The following is a 16,145-nucleotide window of genomic DNA, read 5'->3' on the forward strand; positions in this document are numbered from 1 at the left end:
GAAAGAGGCATTATATTGCCTTTTTCACCACACAGCCGGAATGTACAGACCATGTGTGGTGTGTATGCCAAGGAACTTGAATCTGTTCACCCTTTCAAACCCAGATCTATTGATGTCAATAGGGGCAAGCCTGTGTCCATTCCTCCTGTAACCCACAACCAGCTCCTTTATTTTTGCGACATTGAGGGAGAGCTTGTTTCCTTGACACCACTGTGTCAGGGTGGTGACTTCTTCATTGTAGGCTGCCTCATTATTATTTGAGATTAGGCTAATCAGTATAGTATCATCAGCAAATTTATTTAGCAGATTGGAGCTGTGGGTGGTGACACAGTTATGGGTATACTGACAGTAAAGGAGGGGACAGTACATAGCCCTGAGGGGCACCTGTGCTGAGGGTCAAGCATCCTTCTTCTCCAAATGTGGAAGGACGTTGTGTAGAGCTGCGGCATCTGTCGATCGGTTGTGTTGGAAGGCGAATTGTATGGAGTCCAGTGCGGGTGGTAGCAAGCCGCAGATGTAGTCCTTGACCAGGCTCTTAAAGCATTTGCTCATTATTGAGGTGAGTGCGACAGGACGCCAGTGGTTCAGACCTGTTACCTTGGTCTATTTACGTACCAGAACAATTGTGGATGTTTTGAAGCAGGAGGGCAGTCTACACTGGGAGAGGGTGAGATTAAAAATGTCTGTAAACACCCCTGCCAGATGAGCCGCGCACATCTTGAGTACCCGCCCTGGGATGCCGTCCGGTCCCGCAGACTTAGGACTCTCCACTAGGCATCGCTTAAACTACTTCCCGAGGGGGCGAGGGCACATTGCAAACCTGAACTAATGGCTCTCATTCCCCATCCCAACTGATCATGAATATCGCCAACATCTGAAAACCCAGAATGCTCCTTTCGGGCCATCTCTAGTCTCAAGCTGCTCAATCTCCCTTCGGGTCCCTGCTGTTCACGGACTGTGAACCACACACACACTGAGCTACTCTAAATGCCATCGCTTTATCACCGATCAAACAAAATTCAACAGCGCCCGGACTTTGAACCCAGAGAACCACACCGGTCCGACCGGTGAAACGCGAGGGGAGACTGAGGCACTCACGTTATTGTGTGGAACTTTCTCAGCTCACTCTGTTTCATTGGATCTGGGAGGCTTTGAACGTGAATCCTCGTGATCAGAGTGACTCAGAGAGGCATCAGTCACTGCAGTGACCTTCAGTGAAACTACACCTTTTCGGAGAAGGGGACGGAACGAGGATTGGAACACTGAGTTCGAAGCCAAAACAACAGAACGACAACAGCTTGCAAATAACCCAACTGTCTGAGCAGAGAAGTATTGAAAGGCAAGATCCCAATAACAGGTATGATGGGTGGATAGTCTGCAGTGTGTATATTTTAATGCTAGGAGTATTCTGCGTAACGTTGATGAACTTAAGCATCGATCAGTACATGGAACTACGATGTTGTCCTTAATGTGTAAATACATTCGGGCGTCTAGGGGCCAGGGCGGAGGAAGTATTGGGCCTCCTAATGAGTGTTAATGTGGATGTCCCCAGAGCCTGATGTGATTTACCCCAGGTTGTTGAAGGGGGCAAGAGACAAATTTGCTGGGGCCTAGACCAGTAGATAAAGTAGATTAACTCAAACTCTGGGTTCGTAATGGAGAGCCAGGAAGCCATCCGCTTTTCCATGAGGGCCCAAGCCGAAGAGGTGCGGCGCATCCGGAGAGAGAGGGCGGCATTTTATGGCCGTTGGCACTTTATTTATATAAAGAAAAAGCTGAGGGGAATTTTAAACAACATCGATACCGGGAAACGTTGCCCCATAATGGAGACCTGTGAACTCAAAGGGCACAGGTTTAAGGGTAAGATGTTTAGAGGGAGTCCGAGGGAAACCAACCCGCTAGACAAGAGAGTGGTTCGAATGGGGAACACAATGCCTGAAGGGTGTTGGAGGCAGAGGTTCACAGAACATTTAAAATAACTAACTGAAGGATAAGGGGATACCTTCAAGAATGTTTTTTTTGGACCATGTTCTGGGAAAGGGGGTTATTCTGGATGAGTACTTGATGACTGGAATGGATATGATGGGCTATTTCTGTGCTACACAATATTTCTCCAAAACTAAACACATGGAAGAAAACCCGTCTTCAGAGCTGACCATCAGAAAAGTCGTATATGGTAACATAGACATACTTTGATACTAACTTTATTTTGATGTTTCAACTTTGAAAACAACACATTACAGCTCTTGCTGAAAGGTTCCTCTTACAGTTGTCAATCAAATGAAGGAACAAAGAAGCTGGATTTTCTTGTTGTTTATTTCTGCGATACAGATACAGTGGGTTCCTGATAATTGGGCCATCAATTAATCAGATCAGCCACTTATTTGGGACAATGCTTAAAGAACAAAACCTAATGGAGGAAATTGCCAGAATTCCCTTCCTTTATTTGGGACACTATACTGCTTAATTGGAGATGGAGACTATTGTTGAGCAGTTTAACTAGCTTTAGTCACACATACTTAAGTGGCTGTTGGATGCTACACCGTGCTCAGACCAAACAATTTTTAAATAGCATCAGTGTGTGTTTGTGTTCAAAAGCAGTGATTTTTGGCACTGATAGTTGATGAAAAATAAGCAGAAAGACAATTCTGAACAGTTTGAATGACTGTGGTTTCAAACAGTCAGGCTCGGAGATGTCAGAAGCATGCAAGAGTGAAAATCAAATTATTTCACTTCTTCAACAAATTAGGAACTAAGAGGAATTTGAAAGTATCACCAATCAACTTGAATGTGAAAATAAAAATGAAGATTTGGAGGATATGGTGACTGGTAGTATTGCCTGAGGGCAGTCCATTACTGGGAGTCAGCAATGATTTTGTTCATGGATGAATTCCTCTGTCGACATCTATTCGGAACTAATAAAGAGTTTATCAGTCCTGTACTATTATTGGCTGTGTTCTAGTTTGTTCTGTATTTCAATTAAATACACAATTTGTTCCTCATTTTCTCTTTGAAGACCTTAAATATTTCCATGAAACTTTGGCTAATTGCACAAAATGTAGTGGTCTCAATGTATCCCAATTAACTGGAATTCATTGTATTTCCTAAATACCCTAGAGAACACATCGTGATGTACTTACTGGAACTGCTCTCAGTCTGGAGGTGAAGCTGTTCCTCCAGTGTTTTCTCAAGCATTCCAGGACTTTGCCTTAAAGGAGAAAGAACACAAATCCAGACTGGTGGCACACAGGGAGATTTGTAAATGGTGATGAGTTCCTGCCGGTTGTCTTTCCCCTTTTGTGTGATTTACCTTCTGAGCTGCTCACACGGCTGCTGAACTTCTGTAACGACCAGTCTGATTTCTAGTCCTGCACACGCTGATAGTGGGGGACTTGCCACCAATGCCTGTCAGTGAGAGAGAGTCGGCTTTCAGATATTCTGTCACTGGGGATGATTACTGATCTGTGAATGGTGTCTGACACTGTTACCGTACGCAGCCAACTGTGCCAGCCTCCAGTGCTCCGATTCTCCGGAATATGTTTAACTAGCATGGTTACTTTAAAGATTCTGGCCCACTCCACAATTGGTGACCATGTTTTGTCTCCAAAATATTTAAAGAGCTCCTGAACTCAGCTTCAGTGTTCAATCATCAGCTCAACTTTGTTTCGGTCTGCAACTGCGTTCTGGGTTTCTGTCTCCTTGTTTGAGTTCCTGTCCAGTCTCATCAGGCTATCATCTGGTATCTAGTCAGGAACTTTGTCTGTCTCAGTCTCAAAATTGTGTCTCGACTCTAGTCTGAGATACTGCAGGATTTGGGTCTTTACCAGCCTCATTTTGGCCTCCTGTCACAGATACAGTACTTGTGCCCTCATGCCGGCAGATTGATTTGGCGGTGCTTAATGCAGGCACAACTTGTTTTGTTATCTGAGTGACAGTGAATTGACGTGAATGTTGTGCAATCAGCAGCAAATATCCGTACTTTTCATAGAGAAAGGAATGATCATTGATATTTGGGCCCAGACAACTGGTGTGAAGGATTCCAGTCCTGGGGATGGTGTGATGATCATGCCACAGGATTCAAATCATCATACCCATTACCTTCAGTTTACCAGAACCCTCTGTCAAATTCTGTGTTGGTGCTGAGGGCAATCATTTCCACAATGGCTCTGGAAATCACCTTTGATTTTGTCTTTGAACCTGAATTGTTCAGACAAACTTCAATAGACTCCAGGTGATTGGAAATATAAAGGCAGCATTTGACAGAGTGTGGCATCCAGGGGAAAATAACATAGAGAAGATCAGTGTGGTTGTTGGCGGTCAGCCCAGGATATCACCGAGGAAATTGCTCAGTTTAGCGTCTTCATCCAAACCATGTTCAACTGCTTCCATAATGACCTTCCTTCCACCCTACAGTCTGAAGTGAGATGTTTGCTGAAATTATACAGTGTTCATTTTGTTTCAAGTGTGCAAATGTTGTTCTCATCAACTGCCTGCAGCAAGGCCAAAGCAATGTTTAATCAAAGAAAAAAAGTGTCCAGTAATATCTGCACAAAGGAAGCAGCAGGGAATGACCATCACCATCTAGGGAAGGCCCAAATGTCAATCTTTGTCACACAGTATCATTGCAATTGTGAATTCTCCTCTTGGTGTGTACCAGTGATTCTATGAATATATTGGTACTTTGTCTAAAAGAGCAGGTGAAAAGCATTGGATAATTCCTGACATCCAAAGACTTTCAATCACCACATGTTTCATTGAAGGGCAAAGGGTGAACAAGCTCAGTGTTGATGGTAATCTGGAGATTGAATCATGACTATTATGCAAGCTGGCTGTTTTCACCATACTTCAATCCATTAAGTTATATCCCCCTGCTGCTGTGATGTGACCTGAACTCATTTTATTCTGAATCATCAGCCCATCCCTCTTCATTCCTCATCCAGTTACAGAATCCCTGTTTATTATTGTCACTTGAGAAAATGCTCTGGTCATCACTACATGGTGTCCAAATTCTCAGACCTACTCTGACAAATCACACTGTATTCTCAAAGCTTAAAGTACATTTATTATCAAAGTGTGTATGCATTAAACACTGGGAATCGTCTTCCCCACGTTCAGTCACAAAACAAAGAATGATGGACCCAACCAGTTCAAAGCAAAAACATGAAATATCAAACTCCCTCCAACACCATGTGCAAATGACAACAAATGAATAAAACCACAGAATATTAAAAACAGAAAATGAAGAGGCATATTTCAGTACAGTTCAACTCAGTGTTCATTATCTGCAGGTTGCCCTGATTTGATTGTAGTTGCAATGTCACAGATGCATCTTTACTCCACAGAGGCACCACTTTCCTGTGAATCTTGGACTTTGAGTAGAAAACACCATCTAGTCTAAGTGATTATCACAGGCAACTGTGTGGCATTTTGCAGATGTTGGTTGATTTGCAGATTCCATGTTGTGGAATGCACTATGGACAATGTTCTTTCTTATTTCCGTTCACCTTCAGCTCTGAGCATCCAGTGTTCCACCACATCCTTTCCTGAAACCTTGAGGAGGAAACACAACTCCCTTCATATCCTCCTCTGTCAGGTTGGCTAAAATAAGGAGAGACAATACAGATGTGTATTTTCTGTTTAACATAAGGCAAATTGGGCAAACATGGATTTCTTCTGGTGCATCTGGAGGATTCCATTCATGTTTGGTTGCCCTATTACAGGAAGGATATGGAGGCTTTGGAGAAGGTGCAGAAGAGGTTTACCAGGATGTTGTGAAATGAGAGTTCATGTGCTGTGCAGAAAGTTTGGACAAACCAGGGTTGTTTTCTCTTGAAAGCCGGGAAACATGTTGGAAGTATATAAAATCATGAGAAGCATGGAAGGAGTTATTTTCCCAGAATATCAGACACTGGGAGGCGTAAATGAGGTGAGAGGGCCCCTGGGGATGTTTTTACTCAGAGACTGGTAGTGCCTGGAGCTTTCTGCCACAGAGGGTGGTGGAAGCAGACACAACAGGAGAATTGAAGAGACATTTAGACAGACATGAGAATGTGCAGGAAATGCAGAGATATGTCTCTTGTGCAGGTTGATGGGATAAATTTATTTTGGCATCATGGTCAGCAGGAACAATATGAGCCAAGGACCCTGTTTCTATGCTGTACTGTTCTATACACTGGTTTCTTGCATTGTTCTCCAGTGATTAAAGGTGATTTGCTGAGCATCCTTAAATAATCTTGATAGGCAAAGAACCGTCAGTCATTCTTTTTATTTCCTTCAAGGAGATAATCTACACAAAGACAAAGAGGAGACCCAAGTCCCCAACCACTCTCCCTGTTTGGTGCTGGGATTACTGGATTGTCACACAGGCCACCCTGTGAGAAACAGCCATCAAGAATGGAAGGAGCAAGCTCCAGGTAGGTCAGAACACGCCACACTGTGTGTCTCAACATCAACTCCTGCCAGTGCACTGCACACTGAGTGCTCAGCATTCTCATTGGTGCATGGGATCTGCTTTGTTGATCAGCTGCCATCCTGATAAATCTGATCCCATTGTGGGGTTGGATCTGGAATTCCTGAGTGTAGACCCAGTGACCGTGTGGAGCAATGATATCAGTGTATGATGGAGGGGAAGCTGTAGGTGGTGGTGTTCCCTTCCATCAAAGTCCTTGTCACAGAACACAGAATGTCTCAACCTTGAACAGGCTCTTCAGCTCACGATGTTATGCTGCACCATTTAAGCTAACGGTGCCTCACTAAACCAATTAATCTGCCTACACATGCTCCATATCTCTTCATTCCCTGCAATTACACGTGCTCATTAAAGAACCTCTTAAACTCCTGGATCATATCTGTTGCCACCAGCACCGCTTTCACATTAACGTTTTTCAACATATTCAACATCACCTTTTCCTTTATCTCAAAATGCCCCAGCATATTAACATAGCCCCACACTGCTCATACTGTTCCACATGACTTTCCCCTTGTTGGATCAATGTACAAAATCCTGTAGGAACTCAGTAGGTCAGGCACAGATGCTACATGATCTGCTGAATTTGCTCAATATTTTGTCTGGTACTCATTAGGACTTCTCCACATCCTCCACCTCCAAGTGTTTGTTTAATCCTCTGTTGTTGAGTGGTCCTACCCTATCCCTGGTTATTCTCTTACATTTGATGTATGTATAGAATGCCCTGGGATTCCCTTTATTCTAACATGGAAGGACTTTTCATTGCCCCTCCTGGCTCACCTAATTCCCTTTTTGAGTTAATCTCTGGCTTGTTTATATCCCTCAAGGACTCTGTTTGATTATTTTAACATCGTAAACTGTACATACAGTTACTTTTCCCTCTTGACTGAATTAATAATCTCTTTCCAATGCTCCCCTAATTTGCCACACTCATTCTTCCATCTGTCTAGAACATATCAGTTCCATATTCTCCGAGTGGCCGCCCATTTTAATTCCACCTCCCATTCCCATTCTGATATGTCCATCCATGGCCTCCCCCACTGTCGTGATCAGACCACACATGGTTTGGAGGGATAACACTTTAATTCCATTTGGGTAGCCTCCAACCTGATGTAATGAACATTGATTTCTCAAACTTTCAGTAGTGCCTCCCACCATCCCACTCCATTTCCCATCCCCTTTTCCTCCCTCACCTTATCTCCTTGCCCACCCATCACCTCCCCCTGGTGCTCTTCCCCCTGTTTTCTTTCTTCCATCACCTTCTGACTTTCACCAATCAACATTCCAGCTCTTTACTTCATCTCTCCCCTTCGAAGTTTCACTCTGCCTGTACATGGTCCATATCTCTCTATTCTCTGCTTATCAAAGAATACCTTAAACTTCTCAATCATATCTATTGCCACCATGACCCCTTTTTCGTTGTCTCAAAATTCCCCAGCATATTAACATGTTCCCCATGATTTTCCCTTGTTGGATACTTGCTGTAATTAATCATTTACAAGACACTCGAGAGACTGTAGATGCAGGAGATCAGGATCAATACACAATATCCTGTAAGAACTCAGTAGATCAGGAACAGTTGTTTGATCTACTGAGTTCCCCCAGAATTTTGTTTAGTACTCATTTAGAATTTCTCTGCATCTTCAACCTTCGAGCATATCTCTAATCATCTGTCCTTGTCTAGTCCTACACTATCCCGAGTTAATCTCTTCCACTTGACATATGTACAGAACTCCTTGGAATTCCCTTTCATCTTATATGCCAAGGACTCTTCATGGCCCCTTCTGGCTCACCTAATTCCCTTCTTGAGTTCTTCTCTCACTCGAGGAGTCTCTTTTTGATTATTTTAACTTCAGAAACTGAACACTTGCTTCCTTTTCCTCTTTCAAATGCTCCCCTAACTTGCCATCCTAATCCTTCCAATTTACTGGATCATATCAATCCCATACTCTGAAGCTGGCTATTAAACACCCTACACAGAAGAGATTTTCCCAGCAACACCTGTACCTGAAGAACTCTACCCAGTTTCTGCTTAATTGAGAAATTTTCTCCCCTTTATTTAATGCTTTCTTGCAATATCTGTACTTTAAGGTATTTTAATCACTGATTCCTATTAATTACCCCCACTGAATGCTCAGTCAGCTGGCCAGTCACATTTCTCAATATCAATTCTAAATATGGCCCCTGTTCGAATTGGACTGCTGACATACTGTTTTAAGAATCTCTCTTGATGCACTTCACAATTCTGCCTTATCTTAACTCTCTTGCGCAAAGAAGGCCCCAGTCTATTTTGGTTAAGTTACAGTTCCCAATCAAACAACCCTGTTGTTTTTGCAAGTTTTCCTAATCTGCCCGCATGTTTGTTCCTCAATATCTTGTTTGCTACTGAGGACACGATAATGTAATCCAATCAGAATAATTGCACCTTGAGTTTTACCTTTATGGGCTCAGTGGATAATCTGCCCATTACCCACTCCCTCTGAGAACAGCCGTGATATTGTCCCTGATCAGTAGTGCCCTGTTTTATTAGTGGAGATCAGGGGGTTGTGAGTTGCTGTCAGAGTAGCCAAGAAGAAACAGTGTAGGGGACGTGTATGTGGCACACAGTGACAAGTCTGTGTGGTATTGGTGTCAAGAGTAGGTGGTTAGACTCTCCTTGTTCGGAGATGGTCACAGCCTGGTACATTTGTTAAAAACATGTTACTAGTCTTTGTTTCTCCAAAACATGAATGTTTTACAGCTTTTTCATCTTTTCAAATCACTTGTACATTTTTATTTTTTCTTTCCTTCCACCCTCCCACTGAGCATTCCCACCTTTCCCATGCACCTGCTTATTTCCATCCAACAAATCCTCTCTCACACACACATCAAGTTTCCAACTTTCCCACCCCCACCTGCATGACAAGCAGTTAACCTAACAACTAACACAGAGAGGCAGGATCACCCATGGGAAATCGACTCGGTCACAGGAGAGCATGCAGACTCCACACAGACAGCACCAGAGACCAGGGATGAAGCCAGGTCACTGGTGGTGTCAGTCTGCTGCACCACTTGCAGTACAGTGCCACTGCACCACCCTGGGTCACTCTGTTACAGCAGGCATGAATTGTTTAGTTTTCATGATGAAGTGAAAGGAATCTTGTATGGATAGATTTCCAACGCTCATAGTTCTAGAGAGCCAGGTTGCAGCCTGACCTGTGGTGTTATCCACATGAAAGTCACAAGCATACTTTGTCCTGTAGGTCTGCCTGCATGTGGCACTTACCACCCATATCCCCAAAACATACTGATGATTTGGTTAATTGGTCCCAAATGAGATGGATGACAAGAAATTGGGGATCTGTAAATTTGGAAGATTTTATCATTAGAAATTCTAATGGAACGTGTTTCCTTTCAGTCAACAGGTGGCTCAGTTTGAGAATGACACATTCTTCACACAGGAAGAGCTCAACAAATTTAAGTCTGACTTTAAAACAGGCGGGGTAGAAAAAGTTAAATGTCTGATAGAGCAGAAGCTAGCGGAACTGGATAATACAGAGCTTAACATTGCAGTGACAGGAGAAACAGGTACAGGAAAATCCACCTTCATCAATGCCATGAGAGGACTTCGAAACACAGATCCCAGAGCTGCTAAAGTTGGGATCAGGGAATCTACAATGGAGCCAACCAGGTACCCACATCCCAATCTGCCCAACGTCTGCTACTGGGACCTGCCAGGGATTGGATCCACAAAATTTCCAGCTGGTACATATCTCAGAGAAATGAAATTTGAAAGATACAATTCCTTCATCATAATATCAGCTTGTCGTTTCAAAGAAAATGATGCAAAACTTGCGAAAGAGATTAAACAGCTGAGGAAAATTTTCTATTTTGTCCGCACTAAGATTGATCAAGATTTTCATTCAATGAAAATGGCGGGGAAGGAATATAATGAGGAAAATGAACTGGAATATATTCGGAGTGACTGCATAAAGAAGTTGAGAGAAGCGGGGATTCGGACCCCAACTGTGTTCCTGATATCCAGTTTTGAACAGGATCGATATGATTTCAATCGGTTAAATAAAACACTTGAAGATGATCTGCCGAATATCAAGAAAAGTGTCTTTGTCCTGGCCTATCCAAACCGAAGTGTGGACATTATTCAGCAGAAAAGCAAGATACTGCAGAAATGTGTCTGGATGTTGGCAACACTTTCGGGAGCTGTGGGAGCAGTCCCCGTTCCTGGTCTCTCCCTTGCTTGTGATATCAGCATACTGATTGGGGCAATAATCCATTTCTGTAAATGTCTGTGTCTGGATGAAGCTTCTCTTCAAAGACTGGCAAGCATCACAAACAAATCTGTGGAAGAGCTTAAGGCTGTAGTTAAAGCTCCCCTGCTGGGGAAAATAGATAAAGATATAATTAGAAGGTTACGTTGGGGTACTACAGCTGTTGCCATTTCAGCTGTGGAAATTGGCCTTGACTTCATCCCTGTCATTGGTCCCATTTTTGGAGCAGGATAATCATTTCTCATGACCTACACAATGCTGACCGATGCACTGAAGGACCTTACAGAGAGTGCAGAGAGGGTGGTGAAGGTTGCAAATGGCATTGATTAACTGGTCAGCACCAACATCAACACAGTGAGCTAATGTTATGCTGTGGTTAATATACTGAAGAGGCCTGTCACTGAACCCTGCTGTAATTCTACATGACAACTTTCCCCTTTGTTGCTTTCCTTTCTGAAATATTGCTTATCCATTTCTGAGGAACACTTGTGTCTGACCGAGGGAGTGCGACTCTGTTAAAGACATGAAACAGATGGACATAAATGACATGTGATCCTAATTTGAAGAGGATCCGAGAAGTTATCTCCAGGTGTCTGAATAATGCTCACCCATCAATCAATAGCACTGGGGCAGACTGTGTGGACATTATAAGGTCACAGTGTATGCATTATTGCTGTGTACAAACTGGTGGCTGTGTTTTCCCTTCAATATCTATAAAGATCTTATTGTGACATCATAAAAAGGGCAATGGAAAGACATTGCAAGAATTCATTGAGAAACAGCTCCTAACTGAAGCACAACTCACATTTAAAAGAGCTGTTGAAATCATGTGTTCAAAGGGAGCAGCAGACAGAAACACAACTGAGTTGTAGTCAGGAATGAAAGTGAGCATCAACAGAATTGCAGATATCCAACTGAGAACTTATACTGGAGAAAAGATAACTCCTGTGGGAGTGACATTTGTAACAGACACACCAACCAATAAGACACATTGGGTTTGTATGTGGTAAAAACAGGAGGGCCAGTATTGTGGGGATGTGAGTGGCTGACGCAACAACAACTTGGCTGGAGATATATCCTCCATTTGCATGCCACATCCTCTGCCACAGAGACAACAGAAAATGAATTGAGAACGATTCTGGATGAAGCCACAGCAGTGTTCAAGGTTGCCATTGGAAAACTCAAACATATCAAAAGTAAAATAGTGTTAAATGAAAATGCCACACCCAAGTTCTACAAAGCCCAGCCAGTTCCTGACACCATCTGTGATAAAGATCTGAGTGAGTGAGATCAGCCTGGAGGCTGAATAAGTATTTTCAAGGTTGAGTGGAGCCCATGAACAACAGCAGTAGTTCCAATAGCCATGAAGAATGGGTCTGACAAGATCTGTGGTGATGTTAAGGACACCAACAACACAGTCCTGAAAGTAGATCAATGCCCTCTGCCCAGGATAGAGGATATATTTGCAACCCTTTCTGCAGGGAGGCATTTTAGCTGTGGATTTAGCTGAAGCTGAGCAACAGATGGTGAGCTCAGACACTGTACTCACATATTATGATCCACCTCGTCCAGTGAAGCTTCACTGTGATGCCTTGTCTTAGGGTACAGGTGCATTCAAATCAAATGTTGTGAGTGAAGGAAGTGATCGCTCCATAGCCTTTACATCATGTTCCCTTTCCTCTGCAGAGAAAAATACTGTACAATTGACAGAGAGTCCTGAGTCTGGTTTGGGGTGTAAAACAGTACAAACACTACCTGTATGGGAGAGAGTTTACCATCGTTACTGATTATCAACCACTGGGGTCCATTTTCAGTCCACTGAAGGATATTCCACTGACAGCAGCAGCACAAATACAAAGCTGGGCTCTGATTCTTGGAGAACACAATTACAAGATTGAATTCAAGTGGGTGACTAATTTACCCTTGGAAAAGGGAGTAACTAAAAAATTTTCAAATTCTGTATTGGCAGAGATAATCCAAAGCAAAACCATTAAAGACCCCACACTCTCAGGTCAACAAGGTCACTCAAAATGTCCTTATATGGCAATTAAGAGTTGTTGTACCATCCAAACTGAGAGCTGAAGTGTTAGAGGAGCTACATGCCGGGCATCTAGACATGGTCAAAGTGAAAGCGCTGGTTTGAAGTTCTGTCAGGTGGCCTGGGATAGATCAGCAGATCATGCATCTTGCCATGCTCTGTTCGGGATGACAACAAGTCCAGAAATTTCCACGTGTAGTGCCTCTCCATCCCTGGGAATGTCCTCACATCCCTGACAGAGGATTCATGTGGATTTTGCTAGACCATTCAGGGGCACAAGTTTTTTGGCAGAAGTGGATGCAGCTACAAAGTGGTCAGAGATGTTCCCAATATCCTTTCACGTCAGTGGTGCCTGGGTCATAGTGCAAGGTATGATATGCTGTTTGGACAATTTAAACACTGGCCCAGATAGAATGGAAAGGCATAGTATTGGGATTGGAGGTAAGATCCGATATCACTCGTTGTCCTGTGATGTTCGCTCCTCTCTCCGTGGCACTGAGGCTATGAAGACTGCCCCAGCTGCCGTGCTTTGTACCTGCTAATATAATGAGCTGATACTGAGGATTTGGGCCTACACCCCGGCTGCTCCGGGGCTCGGATCTCAGGACTCATTTCAGTTCGGAATGCTGTCGCTCTCTTCTATTGTTTGCATAATTTGTGTTTCTTTTCTTTCTCTGCAAATCGGGTCTTGTTCTTCATTTTATTTTTTTGGGTTCTTTTTGGTTTCTTGCTTTGTGGTTGACTGTAAACAAACAAATCTCAAGATTGTACAATTTAGACATTCTCTGATAATAAATGTACTTTGAAACTTGAATCAGAAGGATGGCAATTTCTTCCTTGTGTGCCGTAATGCAACACACTGCAGGACCAACAACTCACCAGATATTCTGTAGCTGTGTATAGAGCAGTTCTATTCTGTAGTAAAGTGTGTGTGTGTGTGTGTGTGTGTGTGTGTGTGTGTGTGTGTGTGTGTGTGTGTGTGTGTGTGTGTGTGTGTGTGTGTGTGTGTGTGTGTGTGTGAGTGTGAGTGTGAGTGTGAGTGTGAGTGTGTGTGTGTGTGTGTGTGTGTGTGTGAGAGAGATCACAACAGCACGTCATAAGAGCACGCCTCGATAAAAGTAAAAATGAAGAGTACACATTTGTCCCAGTCTCCCTGTGTTTTTTTTGATTATTTTTATCATTTGGAGTTACAAAACATAACAGTATCGTTCTTCCAGCCTGACTGTGGTCTCATCGTGGCACTAGAGGAAACCATGGACAGGCCACCGGTAGATCACACCTTTAGTAATAGACAGAGCGAAGGACCTCGATGATGCGATCCCCATTTTATATGAGGTCTCTCTGATGTACAAAATACAGTAGATGACACCGACAGACTCGCAGGTGAAGTGTTGTGTCACCTGGAAGGACTGCTTATCCCTGAATGGTATTAAGGGAGGAGGAGTAGGGGCAGGTTTAGCATGCTTGTTTGCAGGGATAAGTTGTAGCAGGGAGATCAGTGGAGAGGGAAGAGTGGACAAGGGAGCCACATAGAGACCAATTGCTAAGATTGGGGTGGGGTGTAGTGGAATAGAAAGATGTGTTTAGTGGTAGGAATCTATTGGGAATCATGAATGTTACAGAGAATGATATGTTCGATACAAAGGCTTGTGGAGTGAAAGATAAGGCCAAGGGGAACCCTATGGGAAAAGCTGCAGTACAGACAAGATGGCTGGGAGAGTCACGAGGTTTATAAAAGATATCAGTAGATTGACTGTCTCCAGAGATGGAGAGGAAGGGATTGAGAAAGAGGAGAGAGGTGTCCAGGTTGGACCAAGTGAATTTGACAGCAGGGTGGAATTTGGAGGCAAAGTTGATGAAACTGATAAGCTCAGGAAACAGCACCAATGCAGTCATCGATGTAGTGTTGAAAGAGTTGGGAGGGGTTATCCATGTAGGCTTGTAGCCACCGAAAATGCAGGCATAGTTGGGATCATCGCAGGTGCCCATGGGAACACCTTGGGATTGGAGAAAGTGGGAGAAGCTGAAGGAGAACCAGTTCTGCCAAAGACAGGAGGGTGGTGGTGGAGCAGAACTGTTCAGGTCTGTTGTTCAGAAAGAAGCAGAGAGGTTTACATCCTTCCTGATGAGGGAGAGAACTGTATAGGGACTGGACGTTCATAGTGAATACCAGGTAATCAAGGCCAGGGAGCTTAATGACTGAGGTATTCAAGAGCATGAGAAGTGACACAGATGAAGATAGGAAGGGACTGAACCAAAGAATTCTGAGTATTTGTTTAGTGAGGAAAGCTACCTCAATGCTGGGGAGCAGAATGTGACCCATGGGGAGATGTCTGATGGATCAGCTGAATGTTAGATTGAACCAGGAATTGAACTGCTATTACTGTAAGAGAAATTGTGTGTTACAGGAGGAAGAAATGTACAAATTAGATCTAGACAGAAAAATGATGCCAGGCATTGCTGGTACATTTGGAAGAAGCAGAAACACTACAGTGAGCAGAAAACATGAGGAATGAGGAGGAGATCGGTGGAGGAAGTCAGAAGCAAAAACACCGTTGCCGTGCACGAAATACCAATTGTATTTTAATATTTTTTTTATGTTTCACATCTGGTTCATGGATTGCAGCTTATCCATTAACAGGAACACTTCAAGAGTCACAGAGTGATCCAGCATGGAAACAGGCTCTTTGGCCTCCCATGTACATGTTGACTGTCAGACAACCAACTGATTACTCGCAGTCCAGAAATTATATTGTTTCCATCAGCACTTCTTGCTTCCAATTGACATTGATAAAGGATCGTCAGTGTTGCCTGTGGAGAAACAGGTTTTGGACGACACAATGTGAGGAAAGGAGAGGGGTGTAGTACCAATGTGACAATGAATAATCTTGTTGCAATAATGGCCAGTGATACACATGGTACTTCATACTGCTGGGGTGTGCAGTTCAATGAGAATATAAATGTGTAAAGGTATCTGCCAGATGTGAACACCTCACCTGTAGAATGCAGAGTAACGGACACAGCTGATATCTTCCAGACCACTCAGTCACAAATACCTTTTCATTATAATGGTTGATCGGATATTTGGTAGAATTACCCTCCTCTATTAGGTATGGGTCATCCTTAAATGACAAGTGGAATAAAGAAAAGGACAACTCCACAATCCAGTGAATCACAGTAACCATTGAGATTTACAATGGGCTGTTTTCACAGTGTTGGTCACTGATCTACAATATCTATGTTCACCTGTGAAGCATCTTCACACAAGTTTTTCCCAATCTTTTCATTGGTGAGTTTCTGGTTTGATGAGTGATTTCCACATTGTAACACTTCCACATAGTAGGGGTAAAAAAGCAGTGCCCACAGAAATGTT

The 16,145-nt window shown here is 43.3% G+C and overlaps 1 pseudogene; it reads left to right on the forward strand.

The window, feature by feature from the left end:
• The first annotated feature begins 1,091 nt into the window (after nucleotides 1–1,091).
• LOC140734502 (interferon-inducible GTPase 5-like) lies at nucleotides 1,092–13,835 on the forward strand (annotated as a pseudogene).
• The last annotated feature ends 2,310 nt before the right edge of the window (nucleotides 13,836–16,145 follow it).

Source organism: Hemitrygon akajei, chromosome 10 (assembly GCF_048418815.1).
Source record: "Hemitrygon akajei chromosome 10, sHemAka1.3, whole genome shotgun sequence".
NCBI classification, from domain to species: Eukaryota; Metazoa; Chordata; class Chondrichthyes; order Myliobatiformes; family Dasyatidae; genus Hemitrygon; species Hemitrygon akajei.